The sequence below is a fragment of the Pelophylax lessonae genome (assembly GCF_965119305.1).
Source record: "Pelophylax lessonae genome assembly, chromosome: 6".
NCBI classification, from domain to species: domain Eukaryota; kingdom Metazoa; phylum Chordata; class Amphibia; order Anura; family Ranidae; genus Pelophylax; species Pelophylax lessonae.
In genome coordinates, this window is record NC_138773.1 from 226,938,823 (window position 1) to 226,958,697 (window position 19,875).

Here is a 19,875-nt window from a genome sequence, read left to right on the forward strand (position 1 = left end):
GGTGCTGGAATTTCAATGCAGTAGCAAAGCAAAAAAGACTCCCTGGGTCTGGTTAGGCGGCTCACATGCAACCAGGGCTAGCTGCTAATGGCTTCCCAGGAACGCCACTCAGTGCTTAAACCAACAGAAGGAGAACCAGACTAAATTTCTAAAGCATTTAATGATTCACAATACAGCCAACATATTTTGTGGTCAAAGGCCCTTTCCCTTCATCATAGCTACAAGACAAATACAAGGACATTTAATTAGATTTTTGTATATGTCTATTTTTCCCCTGAAATGCATTGGCTGGTTTGTAAATGTTTAAAGTTGCTTTGATTTCCTTTAAATATTTGGTCTGCAACTCCTGTTGCTGTAAGACCTTCATTTAAACACTGCCAATAAAACCAGGTGTGGAACTGCAATGTGAGCATACCACATGAGGAGCATCCAGCAGATGGCAGAGTAGAGCTCATTGGTTTAGAGGTCTATCTCTGCGTTCCAGGAAAGGAGAGTACATTTATTGCCCATGATCTGCAAATACAGTGCACCTGTAGGCAGATTGTTATAGCTTCAGGTTTTCTTCACTCTGTATCACATCATTATTTATAAACAAATGGAATCGTTAATTGTTTCTGTCATTAGTTAACAATATAGACTTGTGTATGTTCATGGATAATGTAGCACACTATAAAGCTTGAGCATTTGTCTTGAGAAGCCACATAAAAAGTCAAATTCTATATCCTTTAATGTGTGTGCAAGAACCATATAAATGTAATATGGTGCTGTAGCCTGTCTGTCTGAAACGATACATACACATTAGCTGACCGTCTGCTGGCTCTTGAGTTACTGGAAAGGTATTGTGTAATGCCAGTAGACGCCATCCCATGAAATCAAAGGTTTTTTATTGGCAGGACCTCAGTGGGAGATGGCAGTGAATGCTCAATATTCATTACAAGTAAAGATCCCCTATAGATCTCAATGGTAACAAGTTACTTTATATGTTACACAAGCTGTCTGTCTTCACTCACATCTAAAGTTTATGGATTGTGCATAAATGATATAAGTACTACCCTTTCCAATAATAGATGACTAAAAGAATGGCTTATTTGAAGGTAGTAGTTAATTAGCAACAAAGCAAACCTTTATCTAGGCAAGTAAGCTGTAAAATAAAGGGGCAGGGAGATGTCATGCATCAAAAATAAATCATAGACATAAGATGATGGCCAAAAGCAAAAGAGAAGGCATCAAAACCCCAACTGCTCCAAAAACCCTCTGTCAGGGGCAACAGTCAATGGGGCAAGTTACAAAGCCCATCCAGATTTCTATTGTTCGTTTGATAATCCCAAGGTGGGTCATGATCATGACACCCTACCCCTCTTTACTGTTTATGTAAATGTTTAAGGTCAGCAAAGATGAAGTTTGTGACACACACTATAAATAGCTTGCACCAAGGACGGTCAGATGACATGCGTATTTGAGTTACCTCCCTTCAAAGTCTCTATAAAGCTAAATGCTATAGGGCAGTGATGGCGAACCTTGGCACCCCAGATGTTTTAGAACTACATTTCCCATGATGCTCATGCACTCTGCAGTGTAGTTGAGCTTCTGGAAAATGTAGTTCCAAAACATCTGGGGTGCCAAGGTTCGCCATCACTGCTATAGGGAGTCCATACATGGGATGCTAAGTATTTCAAAACACACTGGCAAACAATTAGCCAGTGTTCGGTGGAGGAGAGAATGACCCTGGTCTCATTAATTATCTGCTTAAAATTAATTTTTGTAATTTGAGCACCATGCCTTGTTCTGCTCATATATGCAGTCAATATGCAACTTCTCCTTTGTTCCATGCCTTACCCAAATTTTTGACAGAGATCATCCATCAACTGTACAGATTTAGCTATATTTGCATTGCCAAATTTGTTAATGATTTGTCCACGTGAACTCTCATTCACATTTGTTCAGCCACCACAATCTTACAAATCGACTTCAGTTGGCTCTATTAGGGGGAGGTAGACCCATTAGGGTCCCTTTTTTGTTTCACAGGTACAGTGCCTTGCGAAAGTATTCGGCCCCCTTGAACTTTTCGACCTTTTGCCACATTTCAGGCTTCAAACATAAAAATATAAAACTGTAATTTTTTGTGAAGAATCAACAACAAGTGGGACACAATCATGAAGTGGAACGAAATTTATTGGATATTTCAAACTTTTTTAACAAATAAAAAACTGAAAAACTGGGCGTGCAAAATTATTCAGCCCCTTTACTTTCAGTGCAGCAAACTCTCTCCAGAAGTTCAGTGAGGATCTCTGAATGATCCAATGTTGACCTAAATGACTAATGATGATAAATAGAATCCACCTGTGTGTAATCAAGTCTCCGTATAAATGCACCTGCACTGTGATAGTCTCAGAGGTCCGTTTAAAGCGCAGAGAGCATCATGAAGAACAAGGAGCACACCAGGCAGGTCCGAGATACTGTTGTGGAGAGGTTTAAAGCGGGATTTGGATACAAAAAGATTTTTAAACATCCCAAGGAGCACTGTGCTAGCGATAATATTGAAATGGAAGGAGTATCAGACCACTTCATGATTGTGTCCCACTTGTTGTTAATTCTTCAAAAAAAATTACAGTTTTATATCTTTATGTTTGAAGCCTGAAATGTGGCAAAAGGTCGAAAAGTTCAAGGGGGGCGAATACTTTCGCAAGGCACTGTATATCCATTTGATTATGAATATTTCACTGTCTCCAGACAAAAATAAAAGGTGTGACACACCTTGAGAATTTCATAAGTTCATAAGTACATTGCCACAATAAATGTATTGTGTTTTTTTTTTATTTTTTTTTACACAACATTAAATGAACAATTTTGACATTAGAGTAAATGATCCTAATACGCTTAACTGCTGTTGTTTATGTAAGAAGTTTATTTCCATTAAAATAATTTACCATGTTTTTTATGTGGCATTCCCTCTCATAGGACATAACTACTTTTCTCAGTTCAGAAGTATAAAGGACATGCAATTATAGTATGGACAACCCCTGCAAGTTATTCTTACTAACTATCTTTAAAGCACTTGAGGAGCTACCCTGGTCACAGGTAACTTTAAGCACAGGAACTCCATTAAAATAAACAAACAATATTATTGTGGAGGCATACAGTACACAAGAAGGTAGGAATTTTAAATTGTCATCTGAGGTTAACAATTATTCATAAAAAATAGCAAAGCAGCAATAAAGGACATAAAAGTTCATTTCTACATATTGTGTTTATTTATTATGGGCAAGACCAAAATATAAAATAGTAATTTTAAAAAAAAATATTTTTAGTCAGGTAAATATACTATTTTCCATATTAATATTTTATTTATCTTTATCCATCCAGTGGTGGATCTTACGCTTCTTTTTCTGAGTTCATATGTTTTCTAGTTTCTTATCAACCATTCCCCTAGAGTTAACAGAGCTCAACAGCTCAAGATGGAGCAAAACAGATGTGTGGGATCATTCATTAGTTTTTATGAGTTTGTATAATTTTAATTTCCTTATCAACCATTTGCCAGAGTTTACAGAGCACAATAGTTCAAGATGGAGCAACGCAGATGTGTGGGATCACTCAGTAGAATTTAGGACATGTATTTATCAATCATTTCTCAGTCAGTAAAATCTTATCCACTTTTCCCCAAAATTTGAATTCACTTTATGCAATTTATAAAGGTGTGAAAATAGTAATTGCCATATCCCTGATACAAAATTTGCCCAACATTGATTACAGATATATTTTTTTTTTTTTACTGATTATAGAAAATTTTCTTTGCTCAAGATAAGGATCATTTGGATCTTTGGACCTCTTTATCGGTGTCCTGGGAATGATTTATACAGTAGCACAGGCAGCCTTGGGAGGATTTCAGTTACTAATAAATAGGGTTTGACTTATTAAAGGCAAATAGACTGCGCACTTTGCAGAGTGCAGTTCAAGTGCAGTTGCTCCAGAGCTTATTAAATGAGGTATAGCTTCACTTTGCAAATAATAACCAATCACATGCAAGGAAAATGAAAAACAGCATTTTTCCTTGTCCATGATTGGATGATGGAAGTCAGCAGAGCTTGTTATTTACTAAGCTCTAGAGCACTGCCATCTTAAGAGCATTATAGGCCCCCAGGCATTGCAGTGCACTGGGGCCCCGCCTACACAATCACCCACGAGAATAAAAATGCAAATTATCGCTAAGGCTATATTTATATTTATTTATTGGTACCTCCAACTAAATCAGTGTTTAAACATTAAATGAATAAATAATAAATCATTTAAAAAAAAGGCCATAAAAAATTTAATAAATGAATAAATAATAAATAATAAAAAAAGGCTAAAAATAAATGTATAAATAATAAAAAAAAACGAAAAAAATAAAATGCACTGATATCCTTATTAATTTGGGCATCAATTGTATACAAAATGAAAGTGACATGCAGATCTTTTGGTTTTCTGAACATGCAAAGACAATATAAATTTCTGCGCATAAAATAAACTTAGTACTTACTCTTTCTGTCTTTCTAAAGCGGTGGGCAGAGGAACAAACCGGTCTGGGCGCCCGGCCACCAGGTAAATTAAACTGGGGGGGATCAGATTGGGGGAAATTGCCACCCTACGTGGGAGCCCTCGGGCAAGTGGGGCCCCCGGGCAACTGCCCAGTGTGCCAATTCGGAAAGATGGCCCTGCTCTAGAGCAGGGATCCTCAAACTATGGCCCTCCAGCTGTTGCGGAACTACACATCCCATGAGGCATTGTAAAACTATTACATTCACAGACATGGCTAGGCATGATGGGAATTGTAGTTCCTGAACAACTGGAGGGCCATAGTTTGAAGACCCCTGCTCTAGAGCAACTGCACTTGTAGAGTGCAACTGCACTTTGGAAAGTGCACAGTCTATTCAAATCAACCCATAGTATTACAAGAAGGAAGACTCGGGCACTGAGCTTTACTGCTTATTTAGTAATTAACATTTTTTTTTATTGTATGGTGAGCCAGTAGGGGGATATATATAACACATTCAACATTAAATGCTGGCCATCTGATTTGACTGCTATATTCAGTTTCTGAAAGGGCTTTATCAGTTTTTTGGGGGGCAATTGCACATTTCTTTTATTACTGTACAACACACATCTGTTGAATAAAATTGGTGTATAGAAAAAGTAACTTATTTTGGTACAATTATCCTAAAAATGTTCCCCCTCTTCTTCTCATAGAAACTGCCCCTTCAAGTTATATGCTTACCCATCCCCGCTCCACCAACATTTTTGCTAGGTGACCCGCAGCCTCTTGACTAAAGGTCTCCTTGTCTGGTTTGCTTCTTTTACTTATGTCGGGAATAATCTCTATTCGTTCCTAGGAAAAAGCCTTTTACTAGGATCAGACTGTCTTTGCTTCTCCAACTGCCTCTAAAGTTTTGGCACTTTACTGGCTTACATTTATTTATTTTTTTTAAAAAACATGATCAAGCACTAATAAAATGTTGTAAAAACAACTGACATGTCAAACAAACTGACAATTTCCATTCTCCAAAATTAAAAAGATGCCTCTCAGCTAGACAGATACTTATATTACAAGATATTTTACCAACATTTTTGGCTTGTGTAATATAAATCAGCTATTAAACATGACACTACAAATAGTCCTTTCTACAGAGTTCTCTCTTTTCATGTGAATGAGTCTTCTAGTGACAGCTGTGGTCCTAGGCCAATGTCGATTGTCGGTATAATGCACTACAGTCTGGCGGTTTTGTGGGAAGGTTTACATGTCCCATTTTTCGAGGACAGGCTGTTTGTAAATATTGGCGACAGGAATCTTAGGAAAACAAAACAGTGAAAATCCTGAGCTCTGTCTCATCCTAGTGTCCTGTGGCTAAGGGCTGTAACTCATTCTGTACCATGACCAAGCTGTCTACCACTCCCTCTGGCAGTATCCAGTGTTCAGTGGGAATAAGATGTCTACAGGGTTAAGACTGAGAAGGTGACGGAAGATGATACCAGTGGAAAAAATGTTAGAAAACCTACAATTATCTCAATGTCCTCCTGCTGTGTTCCATGCTAATTAAGGATACACACAAGCTGATTGTACGGTGCATTTGGCTTTAATGGGACAACAGAAGCACGCTATCCTCAAATACCTTCTTTGGTTCATATTTTGGGCAGTGAATAAAATGCACAGAGTTTATCCCGCGGTGACGTTTTTTTTTTTATATAAGATCAAGCTTGTTACTATTTCTTCTTGCATTATTCTTTTTCATATTTACCATACCAGACCTCAACTGTTTAGGCCATGGGCACAGTGACTTCATGCTCCACCCCTGTGTCATGTATATAAGTTGCTATGATGACATGCCCCCAAGTTTTATATTGTGAGAATGATTGGCCTTAGGAAGATTGATATAGCAGTGAGTTGAGCAATGTGAGTTTCTTAATCACCCCTCTACCCCCCCCCCCCCCCCGAAAAAAAATGAAACAAAATAGGAGTTTCACAGTATGGTGAAAACTGACAAATGTATTATCATCTTTTTTTTAACTACAAAGTTGAAAAATAAAATATATATGAATATTTCTATTGTTATTTTTTATTCCAAGCCTGTAAAGTATAATATCAATCTTCAACCAGCCAAAACCAACCTGGCTTCCTCTAAGGCTGGGCTTTCACTAGTGCGACTTCAAAGTCGCGCGTCTTCAATAGCGACTTTGTACTTTGATAAACGCGCGACTTGTGTACGAATTTACAACGACTTGTTGCGGCTACGACTTGTTGCGACTTTGATGTATGCGACTTGCACATAAAAGATTCCTTTTCCTGCTAGTGATGTAATTCCTTTTCCTGCAAGTGATGTAATTTCCTGTTTTGGAATAGTAGTGTATGTTGCAGGAAACATGTTGGCTATGCAGTATGTTGGAGCAGCAGTAATTATGGCTGCTGTAGCAGCTGTTATTGATGAGGAAGAAGAGGACCGGAGAAGGAGAAGGCATCGCTTCTGGATCCATCCTGTCATCTCCCAAAGGGAAGAGAGAGGCCAGTTCAGGATCCTTTATCATGACCTCCGTGCTCATGAAGACAAATTCTTTAATTACACACGGATGTCAATTAAAAGGTCAGAACATATGTTCATGTCAACTCTTTAACAAATATGTCTCTATGTATGTTATTTTTTACATGGATAATGTTGATAAATGCCATATATGTTTTTTTTTTACAGTTTTGATGAATTGTTGGCTCTGCTCTCCACACATCTAGAGAGACAAAACACTAGATTCAGAAGGAGTATTCCGCCCATAGAAAGACTGATTATCACATTGAGGTAAATTTTCCAACCTACTTACCTCCTGAGGCATTTGGAGAGACACATTATCATGTAATTATCATGTAACATATATGTAGTAGTGGTTGTGATTATGTTTGCCATGTTTTTTTCAACAGTGTCTTTCTCCTGCCTATCTTCTTCCTTCATTTCCTCAGGTACCTTCGTCCAAGCCAGTTTATGCATCATTCTAACATTATTTTTTTATTTTTAGGTACCTGGCAACTGGACATACCTTTACAAGTTTACATTATGAGTTCTTGGTTGGCAAAACTACTGCCAGCTATATTATCCATGATACCTGCAGAGCCATCTGGAATGTTCTTAAGGATTTGGTCCTGAAGAAACCCACTACAGAAGACTGGTGCAAGATAGCAGAATATTTCTGGGACCACTGCAATTTTCCAAATTGTGTTGGTGCAATTGACGGAAAACACATTAGAATATTGAAGCCCATTGGCAGTGGAAGTAAATTCTTCAACTACAAAAAATACTTTTCTTTTGTCTTACTAGCAGTGGCTGATGCCAAATACTGTTTTAGCTATGTAGACATAGGTTCGTATGGAAGCAGCTCAGACTCGAGCATATTTGCGAGATCCACATTCGGAAGAATGTTGAGGGAAGATGGACTTTAGCTGCCACCGGACTGTCCACTACCAGGGACAAACGGACCACCACAGCCATTTGTTTTTGTTGGAGATGAGGCTTTCGCTCTCAGTCATCATCTCTTAAGGCCCTATTCAAATCGGTCTCTGACTGTGGAAAAAAGAGTTTTCAACTACCGCTTAACCAGGGCAAGACGAGTTGTTGAATGCGCCTTTGGAATTTTAGCTAACAAGTGGAGGTTCCTGCACACATCTATCAATTTAAAAATGGATAATGCAATATGTGCAGTCAAAGCAGCATGTGTTCTTCACAACTATGTTGCACTTCGTGATGGGTACAATCATGAAGATTGTGGCATGAATGACATGGAGGGTGCAAGTTTGAGTGCCAGTAGGGGCACAAGCAATGGTGCTACTGTGCGTGAGGGATTCACATCCTTTTTCATGTCTGCTGCTGGTTCTGTCCCCTGGCAGCTGGACGCTATTTCATAATGTATCACACGTTCCAACACAGTCCAATTTTGAATAAAATTCTGTTATGTTTTCCTTATATTTCTGTGCAATTATAACCAAAGTCTGCATATTGTTCCAGTTCTAGCTATAATAAAAATACATTGCTTAACCTTCTGTTTTGCTGTTTTCTACTGTAGATATAATTATATAGCATACACACATTATTGACAGTACTATAGAAGCAAAAATAATCCAAACAAAAACCACAGAGTAGAGTAACAAGGTAATTTTTTTATTTTTTTATTTTTTTCAAAATTTAGAAAAAAATAAACTTTTTATAACAACATCACCAATGTTTTGGAGATACCAGCACCAAAACAATGAAAAAATAAATTAACAGGTAAAATGTTAACAACACCAAAAACAAAAAAAATTACAAATCCTGGTATATAATTGGAGATTCAGTGGACCCAGAATGAGAAATATTTGATGGGCCAGATGGGCTTGGGTAATCACTTGCAGATCCCTGACGGTATTGCCTTTCCGGGAAAGGCGTAACCTGCATGGGAGCAGGTTGGTAAGGTCTTGGTGTGCCAAGGGTGGAGGCAATAGGGGGCGGTATTGGGTGCAACATGCGGGGCCTGGAGATATTCGGCATGTTGCCATACTCATCGTAGTATGGGCGATTAACTTGGTGCCCATACTGTGAACTTGGTGGTGGTGGTGGTGGTGGGTACTGGTAATTGGGGGGATATGTGTGGTGGGGGGGGGGGGGTTTCCATACATGCTGTAGAGCTTGCCTCCCCAACCACAAAAGATTGGGCGGTTGACATGAGAGCCATCCTTAGTGCATACTTTTTCTCAGGGGGGACCTGCTTGCACATACCCAACAGCACGGTCATGAAAGCAGTGTCATCACACATGCTTTCCTTCATGTGTGCGTTCATTTCCTTCACCACCTTCAGAACCTCCTCCATGGGTTTACCACCCCTAGGATTCGCCCTTGATGAAGACCTTGAGGAAGATCTTCGTGAAGGCCTTTGTTCTGTACTAGGCCCTGGTTCAGCCTCCACCGCAGCAGGAGAATCAATAATGGACAATGGTCTTGATATTACTCCCTCTGATTCCTCACCATCAGGGTCAGGGTCACCAGGGTCTTGGCATCCCTCCTCCTCCTCCTCCTCCTCCGCTGCCGCCTCCTGTGACCCCTCCTGCTGTTCAGAACCAAGTGAGGAGTCTTGCCAGCTTGCTTGGGTTCTGAAATATAATGAATACATTTCAAATTTTAGGAATATTAATATATTTTATATGTCAACTACAGTATCTAAAAAAATGCTGACAACTTACTCTCGCATCTCCAACACCGGCCTTAAAAATTCCAGCTCCTGGGCATGCGCATAAGGGACAATTCTGGAGGACCCAGAACCACTCCTTGCTTCTCGTAATTTTCTGAGATAGCGGTTATAGCAGTCCTTTATGCTTCTCCATCTGGTTTGTAAGGAGTGCACTGAAAAAAAGAAAATAACGGTACTGTACTGTACATATGGGGGCAAGCAGCAATGTGATAAATTGCATATATGAAACACTTACATTTTTCAGTCCGTTCTGTACTTGTAAGACAGTCCCAATTTTCAAAATAGATCCTTGCAATCTCCAGCCATGCTCTCTCCTTCCTCACATGGTCCTTATATAAGGGGTCTCGGGTGTCGTATATTGAGGGGCGAGCTCTGACCAGACGAATGATCTCCTCATTATCATGAGAAGTTCTTTTATTCTTCCTGGATCTTGGCATGCTTGCTGTATATAACACTCTCCTCTCCTCTGCTAACTATGGGAAGTGATGTTCTTGGGAGGTGCAGAGATCATGTGATTTGGGGCGGAACATAACAATAAAAAAAATTTACTGTAAACTTCCGTGCAAATCGCAACGAAGTCGAGACGAAGTCGCGTTCAAAACCGTGTACTGCGACTTCGTTGCGACTTACATTACCTTCTATGAGGGACATATCGCACTAAAGTCGGCCCAAAGTAGTGCAAGAAGCAATTTTGAAGACGCTGCGTCTTGAGTCGCAGCAGTGGAAACGGTCCATATTGAAAACAATGGGTTTTGACTTGTCATGCGACTTGACATGTGTCAAGTCGCACCGCAAGTCGCACTAGTGGAAACCGAGCCTTAGTTCCTGGCATTGGGCCCCACAAAGCTATCTAGAGCTTGTAATGTATCCCTAAATATTTGTCAATGCTTGTGCCACATTTTTATATGCACAGTTAGTGTAATATGTGCCAGTAAAAGAGCTTTTTACACATCATTATTATATCTACTTGATCGCATTTTCATGCATGTTTATGTGGCCTTGTAAAAAATGATGAGTTATGGAACTGTATGCTACCAGTGTGCCTCAATCCTATGAGACTAATAGGCTGTTAGCTGAATTTTTTGGGGATAAACACAGTTATTGCTTATAGATTAACCATTGTAAAGTTAATGTCATTGGCTTTCATTTTCCTTCTCTCTAAATAGGCAACGCTTACAGTGATAGCTCTTTTACTCTTGGTTATTGGTTTATTTGCAATTTCTTTTTTAGCAAAATAGTTCTATTTAATCCAGTTAAAACACATTTTTCTGGCAAAAGTAGTGGTTTGTTTTCTACTATAAATGAAAGAAGATGTCCACCCAGCAAGATGAGTAAAATGATGCATGCTTTCATCTGGAGTATTTATGGATGTAAAGTTCCTTTTATAGATTATCAGAATACAGTGATGGCTCTGTGTCAGAACATGGGCATGACCCAATGCCAGAAAACTATATGGGGCCAAGGTCAGAATATGGTGATAACCACATTTTAGAATACAATGATGGGCTTATATCAGAATTTAGTGATAACCTCATGTCAGAATCCAGTGATGGATCGATATCAGAATATGGTGATGACTCCGTGTAAGAATAGAGTGCAGGCCCTATATCACAGCATAATGGTCTCATATCAGAATAGGGTGAGGACTGAATGGTGAACCTGATATCAGAATAGTCTCATGTGATATGGTGATATGGTCCATGTCGGAATAAGGTGATGGCCCCATGTTAGAATACACTGAAAGCTCTGATATCAGAATAGTCTCATGTCATATGGTATTATGGTTCATGTCTGAATCAGGTGATGGTCCAATGTTAGAATGCACCGAAGGCTTTGATATTAGAATAGTCTCATGTCATATGGTAATATGGTTCATGTCAGAATTAGGTGATGGCCCCATGTTAGAATGCACTAAAGGCTCTGATATTAGAATAGTCTCATGTCATATGATATTATGGTTCATATCAGAAATAGGTGATGGTCCCATGTTAGAATGCACCTGAAGGCTCTGATATTAGAATAGTCTCATGTCATATGGTAATATGGTTCATGTCTGTATTAGGTGATGGCCCCATGTTAGAATGCACCAAAGGCTCTGATATTAGAATAGTCTCATGTCATATGGTATTATGGTTCATGTCAGAATTAGGTGATGGCCCCATGTTAGAATGAACCTGAAAGCTCTGATATTAGAATAGTCTCATGTCATATGGTATTATGGTTCATGTCTGTATTAGGTGATGGCCCCATGTTAGAATGAACCTGAAAGCTCTGATATTAGAATAGTCTCATGTCATATGGTATTATGGTTCATGTCTGTATTAGGTGATGGCCCCATGTTAGAATGCACCGAAGGCTCTGATATTAGAATAGTCTCATGTCATATGGTAATATGGTTCATGTCAGAAATAGGTGATGGTCCAATGTTAGAATGCACCTGAAGGCTCTGATATTAGAATAGTCTCATGTCATATGGTATTATGGTTCATGTCTGAATAAATTGATGACCCTATCTTAGAATACAGTGATGGCCCGGATATCAGAATAGTCTAATATCATATGATGATATGGTATGCTTGAAGCTGATTTTTCTCGGTTGGAATACAATGATATCCCTGATATCCAAATAGACTTATGTGATGATGATATGGTTCATATCTAAATGGGCAGCACTTGTTAACACTTCTGCCTGGTAGCACTAGAATATGGCTAGAATCCCAACCATGTCACTAGCTGCCTGGAGTTGTATTTTCTCCTTGTACCTGTGTGGGTTTCAGCCCACACTCCCAAAACATGCTGGTCGGTAAGAAAGTGTATGTATAAATGTGAGGGGCCGTAGTGTGTAATCTCCTTGAGGGCAGGGACTGATGTAAATGTACAATATATATATGTTGTACATATATGTACAATATAAATATGTAAAGTGCTGTGTAAATTGGCAGTGCTATATAAGGACCTATAATAAATAATATGGTACTGACTTTATGTCAAAATACGAGATATGAGTCCATTGCAGAATGTAGAAATGGTCTTATGTCAGACTATAGTTGAGACATTCAGAGTAAAGTGATGACCCCCATATCAGAATGCAGTGATGGCATTATGTCAGATTATGATAGCGAATCCATGTGAGAATACAGTGATGGTCCCATGTCAGAACATAGTGAAAACTTAAATCAGAATACAAAATAAAAATTGGGCAGGAGCGGATCCGATATACATTCAAGCCAAAAGGCTGGGAGGGTACATGGACCGCAACCTGCCAAGAGCATGGGACTTTGGAGGCATAGATAAGGTGGTAAGAACAATTTATTCAACAAGGACCATAATGTAATATAAAAAACATTTTATTCCAAGTATAATTTGCATTGAGACCATAGAAAAACAGACATGTACATTGCATTTCAAAATAAGATAAGTAAATCGCAAATAGTAGTAGTATGGATCACATATGGATCCCACATGGTTCCCCGGGGGGTAAAGACTTCTTTGCACTTAACTCATCCTAAACTTTGGTCACGTCTTTATTTTATATATCGATCCTCACTCTTTGCACTGAGGTGCCCATGACTAATATATCCCCTACACTTTATTAGCAACACTGTACTGCTTTCGTACTCAATGAATTCCCAGCCCATTGTCCTATTCAAAAAAAAAGGTACTTTATGATCACGCACTGATTGTGTTCCCTACTTTTTTGTTTCTCCCTCTTTTGGTCTCTTGCATACTTACTTCTATAGAAAATTTGATTTATTTCTCTTTCTTTTCCCAGTCCTTGCATCTCTGTCCTGGCTATTGGTCCGGTTCAGTACTCACCTCCTTGGGAAGGTCCCGGCTTTGGATCAGTCTTTGACCATTGCCGTGTCATTACTGTGCTATTCTTGGCACCATGGATGGTTGTCATTTCCAACAGATGTCATCTTTTGTTAAAAACGAAATGGTAAGCTTTTTTGCTCTTTGATAGGAGGTCATCTTTACTATGCTAGACATATTTGCTAGCATTTATGTACATATGATTCATATCCATTTAACTAATATATGTTATGTTTTATCGTTTAGAACCAGTAGAAGGATTACATGTTTTGGGTCCCTGAGGAAGCCAATTTTAGAGGGTCTTTACCCCCCGGCGAAACATGTAGGACCTATGTGATCCATACTACTACTATTTGCGATTTACTTATCTTATTTTGAAATGTAATGTACATGTCTGTTTTTCTATGGTCTTAAAGCTAGTTATATTTGGAATAAAATCTTTTTTATATTACATTATGGTCCTTGTTGAATAAATTGTTCTTACCACCTTATCTATGCCTCCAAAGTCCCATGCTCTTGGCAGGTTGCGGTCCGAGTACCCTTCCAGCCTTTTGGCTTGACTGTATATCGGATCCGCTCCTGCCCAATTTTTATTTTCTAATTATGTTTTAAGGGATGTGGCAATGATTAGTGGTTCTATGTGACCCGGTATTCCTTCATTCCTCTTTCCTTAAATCAGAATACAGTGATGGCACCATATGAGAATATGGTAATGGTTTTGTGTGGAAATAGAGTGATAGCCTCACTGATTTTACTGAGACCAAAACTGGGTTGGGGGTGGGTTGAGGAGATGCAGCAAGCATAGGCACTATACAGTACCTTCATATCAGAACAGCAAGGGCAGTAGATATATGTATAATCTTACACACAGGTAGCCCAAATAATCTTCTCTCTCAAAAAAAAAAAAAAAAAAAGGAAAACACTTTGGAGAAGATCAGTCAGCTGCATTAAAGGACCCCAAAAGTGTCCATTTTGTTAAAAAGATCCTGTTGCCCAACATTCAGTTCTACAACAATTTCCCCCTGTAAGATTATATGTGCATATAACATATTTAAGGCATGTTTTTACCTGTAAAAGCCTCCTTTATGTAGATATCAAAAGTCCTGTACTGCTCCCCAATGCTGCTAACTTCTATGTGATGTCAGCAGTCCCAGCAGACTCAGTGCCGGGACACTTTATAGTATTCTTTTTTGCCCCCCCTTGTTGCATAAAAAGTTATGTGGGGAGGTGAGGGGCGCAGGAGCTGGGCCAGCACAGACAGTAATTAGACACTCCTAGAAAAGTGGAGGGCTATGATGTGCAAGGATGTAAGAGTTGGTGCTAGGTAACTAACTCCTGCTGGAGTATTTAAATGTTCTACCAAGTAAAAAAGCATAATGCAAGTGAATAAAAAAATATGCTTCAAGTAAGCATTTTAAATACTTGACTGTTCTGTGCTTTTACCTGCAATTTTATTTAAGTTAATGACGTATTTTTTTTTTTTTTCGTTTTTGATTGCTTAATTTGTAATCCTAAAGTCTTGTCTTCCAGAGAGGTTTTCCTGTAATTTTCTGTCCTCATTATAGCTTGTCATTAACACACAGCACACAGCATCTGATTATTGGAAGGGTCACTTGTGTCTGTCACATTGGGTTGATTTGGAATTTTTAAAAGCAAATAGTTTTCCACTTTTGTATGCAACAATACTGCTCCAATCATCATGATCACCTCTTAAACATGCCTTTTACTGTGATTATGCAACACTTTGTTCCTTTATTTGAGTAAAGTTTTTATTCAAATATTAAAAATAGGTTAAGTGAAGGGTAGACATACAAGAAAGCATAGTACAGCAACAAATGCATATACACTCACCGGACACTTTATTAGGTACACCTGTTCAATTGCTTGGTAACACAAATTGCAAATCAGCCAGTCACATGGCAGCAACTCAATGCATTGAGGCATTTAGACGTGGTAAAGACGACTTGCTAAAGTTCAATCCGAACATCACAATGGGGAAGAAAGGGGATTTAGGTGACTTTGAACATGGCATGGTTGTTCGTACCATGGTTGTTGGTGAGTATTTCAAAAACTGATGATTGTCACGCACAACTATCTCCAGGATTTACAGAGAATGGTGGGAAAAAGAGAAAATATGCAGTGAGCGGCAGTTGTGTGGATGAAAATGCCTTGTTGGTGTCAGAGGAGAATCGGCTGAATGGTTTGAGATGATAGAAAGGCAACAGTAATTCAAATAACCACTCATTATAACCAAAGTATGCAGAATACCATCTCTGAAGGCACAACACATCAAACCTTGAAGCAGCAGAAGACGCACCAGGTGCCACTCCTGTAAACTAAGAACAGGAAAATCAGGCTACAGTTCATACAGACTCACCATATTTGGACAATAGAAGATTGGAAAAACGTTGCCTGGTCTGATGAGTGTTGATTTCAGCTGCATCATTCAGATGGTAGGGTCAGAATTTGGTGTAAATAACATGAAAGCATGGATCCATTCTGCCTTATATCAACAGTCCAGGCTGGTGGTGGTGTAATGCTGTGGGGGATATTTTCTTGGCACACTTTGGGTCCCTTAGTACCAACTGAGCATGGTTTACCTCCTTGGCGGTATTCCCGAGTGTGGCTCGGGGTGGAATTTCAGTGCCATTAGCAGTAACCCCGAGCCACACTCGGGGTACCGCCAGGGAGCATCGCTGGATCCTGGTAGAGGTTAGGTTACTTACCTTGTCCCCGGGATCCCGCGATGTGTCCCTGCTGCATATGGCGGCCGGATCTTCCGCCCGATGCTGTGAGCCCCCGATTCTGTCTCCTGCGAGCGTCACGTTGCAGGGGGGTGGAACCGACGGCAAATTCAAATAGTAAAACACACTGATATATTGTAATCCTATTGGATTACATTACTAAATAAAATAAATTGACATTAGTTTGCCCCCCAGTGCCCTTTCCTGCAGTTTTACTGTACTTTATCTATCTATCTATCTATCTATCTATCTATCTATCTATCTATCTATCTATCTATCTATCTATATATATATATATATATATATATATATACAGTACATATACATATATATATATATCTATATATACACACACATATATATATATATATATATATATATATATATATATATATATATATACTTTAACTTATATAGTTATTTATTACATTATAATTTATGATTTTGTGTTTCAAACTTTATCATACCCGAGATGTTATAAAGAAGAGTAAAAAAAAAATCATATGTAAATAGTTGGTTTTCGGCTGCTCGTCCTTAAGAATTTTATGCAAAATAATGGTACCGCTTTCAGCACCTAAAATCGGAAACAATCATACCGCCAGGGAGGTTAAACACCACAGCCTACCTAAATATTGCTACTGACCATGTCCATCCCTTTATGACTACAGTGTACCCATCTTCTGATGGCTACTTCCAGCAGGATAATGTACCATGTCACAAAACTCAAATCATCTCAAACTGGTTTCTAGAACATGACAATGAGTTCACTGTACTCCATTGACCCCTCACAGTCACCAGATCTCAATCCAAAAAAGCACCTTTGGGATGTGGTTTAATGGGAAATTTGTAAATCTGCAGCAAATGCATGATGCTATCATGTCAATATGGACAAAAATCTCTGAGGAATGTTTCCAACACCTTGTTCAAAAGGCAAAAGGGGGTCAAACCCGATACTAGCAAGGTGTACCTAATAAATTGGCCGGTGGGTGTAGATCATAATACAACATAAATCCTTAATTAATAGAACCATCTCAAAAACACAAACAAGAAATAGTAAGCAAATCAATGATTTTTTATAAATGAAAATGTACATACATTACATAAACTGAATTTACTCTACATTTTTGCATTATTCTTAACTGACAAACTAAGAGTCTATTTATCAGTGTTTTCTCCCACCATTCACACATTTTCAACCAGCATTCAATGAGAAAAAAAATGTAACTCTTAGATGAAAACAATACGTTTTTTAAAGAAAAAAATACATACAAATTTGTATTCTCAAACTTAGATTTAGCTGGTCAATTGTAGGACTTAAAATAACTTTATCTACTTACGATCATTTGTTGACATTTTAGCTTTTTATGCTGCATGGTTGTCTCAATGTTCTGTTTTATTTATACACGGTTATATATTAAAAATCTGTAGAAGAAAAATAAAACGCTGATACGTGGTTAAGAAACTACCTCTGTTTTATGTGGTTGTTTTGAATAGGCTAACATGTATTATATTTATTTTTCTTTTCACTAATTAAGTGGAAGTACCACCACAAATGTTGATGAATGGGTCAATTCTCTATTTTACCTCACAGGCTAATTGCTCAGACAAACACTGAAAAGTTCAAAATCACAACGCACAGCAAAATAACAACACCATTTTCACAGGAATTTCAGACTTGTGGGAAATTAAATTGACTTTGGGGATATAAAAAGTGCAAAGATACCACAAAATTCTAGTAAAGAAAAATAAAGAAAGAAAAAGAAAAACCTAAGTGACCCAAACGAAACAAGGGATCAATGGGAATAATTAGTCTACAAGTTTTCAAGTCATTTCTGAAAAATTCAGCATGGGGTTTGTTTATATGATGTCACAAAGCATTATTTGTCTCCCCAAAACATACTTAACGAACACAAAATTAAAACCAAGCCTTGGGGGCAGACGCTGCCTACAAATACAGTATATGGAATTTGCGTGAGGACGTTTCCTCAGAAAGCTGCTGCTATCGTGAAAGATTCTATAAAATCTTTCTCATGGTTGTTTTATTGTTTATATGGGAAAAAACAGCTTTTTAAAAAGTAACCCTTGAAAGCCAAATGGCGTTGAGCCCATCTAGCATTATATTTGGTACAGCAGTACTTTCTAGATCCTAAATAGTTAAACTCTTATTCTCCCCAGCATGAGGTCAGAGGGTTAAATCCATAGCTCAAGGCTGATGTGTTGCCCCTTAGGATTTAAAACGCCTCATAAAAGGCCATTGTATGGTTTTGCAGCTTGTAGTTGGGCCATCAGCTCATCCCACAGATATTGCGGCCCCATGCCGGGCTTGGGTTTAAGGTCTAAACATAAATAGTGCGTGCGTGATTTTATAGGGGTTCTACATCCTAACTTAATTTTTTTATATAGCTTCTGCTTGATCTTCAGTTGCCCATTATCATTATCAGGGATATAAGCTGTCATAAGCATTTCACTTCCAAGAGTTTAAAGCTTCAAAGTTCACAGAGCCTGTAGGCATGTGGCCTTTGACATTCTACGTCAAATATATCTGCTCCTAACATAATTTGCCTATGGCAGACATGTAATTTTGGCACCTATGGCAATACAGGCAAAATGGATTACTTAAAAGCCTATGTTGAGGCAAAATAGGATACATGCTCAACTCCCCACATTTTATCCCTTTAAACACACTGCAAGTACAGAAAAAAAACAGGTGATGTGCCCGAAATATAGTATGTTCCTACCTTCTTCTTTGACATGACAAGGCAGTTGGCTCTGAATTTCAAAGCATGTGGTGCCAGCCCTACCTTCTTCATATTTGGTGCATTACAAAGAACATTAAAAAGAGGGATGAGGAGATGTTTCCTCACCCCCCCCCCCCCTTCCCCCCTTATCTCCATAACACCTCCTTGTGTAGAGGCAGAGATAGCAGGAAATTATTAGCTCACAAGATTTCTGGTATTTAACGCACTTATGTAGTGCTACTCCTGTAAGGGCCGCTAGTTTGTGACCCCAGGTCTTTTCTCTCTGTATAGCAGCAGCCAGGCACACAGCAACTTCCAATCCTCTGGGAGTTGCCTTTTTAACAGTTTTTTGCAGATCAACTTGGATTGGGATTACGGAGCTGTGGTGCACTCCAGAACAAGGATGTGAGGATATTATACCCTTAGCTAAGTTAACTTAAAGATCTTGTAGACCCATTTAAAAAAAAAATCTTGTAAGACCTAGGCATAATTAGCTAGTATGCATTGCAAATTAGCTTATTATGAAATACTTACCTTGGAACGAAGCCCCCGCAGCGGCGCCCGCACACCGCTGACACGACCGACATCTTCCCTGGCAATTCTTTCGGGTTTGCGGGCTCCGAGGCTGTGATTGGCCGGAGCCGCAATGATGTCAATCCGCGCATGCGCGCGGGAGCCGCCGTTCATGGCATAGGGCTCTGAAGGAAGTTTCTTCAGAGCACATGTGCCAGTGATGTCACTTGCTGCATGCAATGTAAATATCTCCTAAATGGTGCACATGTAGGAGAAGTTTACAATACCTATAGGTGAGCCTTATCATAGCCTTATCTATAGGTACAAGTTACAGAGGG

At 38.8% G+C, this 19,875-nt stretch overlaps 1 pseudogene across 1 annotated transcript; it reads left to right on the forward strand.

Annotated features, from left to right (window-relative positions):
- Nucleotides 1–1,201: 1,201 nt before the first annotated feature.
- Nucleotides 1,202–17,980, forward strand: LOC309558718 (annotated as a pseudogene). Its single transcript has 5 exons — nt 1,202–1,329; nt 7,531–8,256; nt 11,118–11,312; nt 13,502–13,669; nt 17,878–17,980. The product of its transcript is annotated as an uncharacterized misc_RNA (transcript).
- The last annotated feature ends 1,895 nt before the right edge of the window (nt 17,981–19,875 follow it).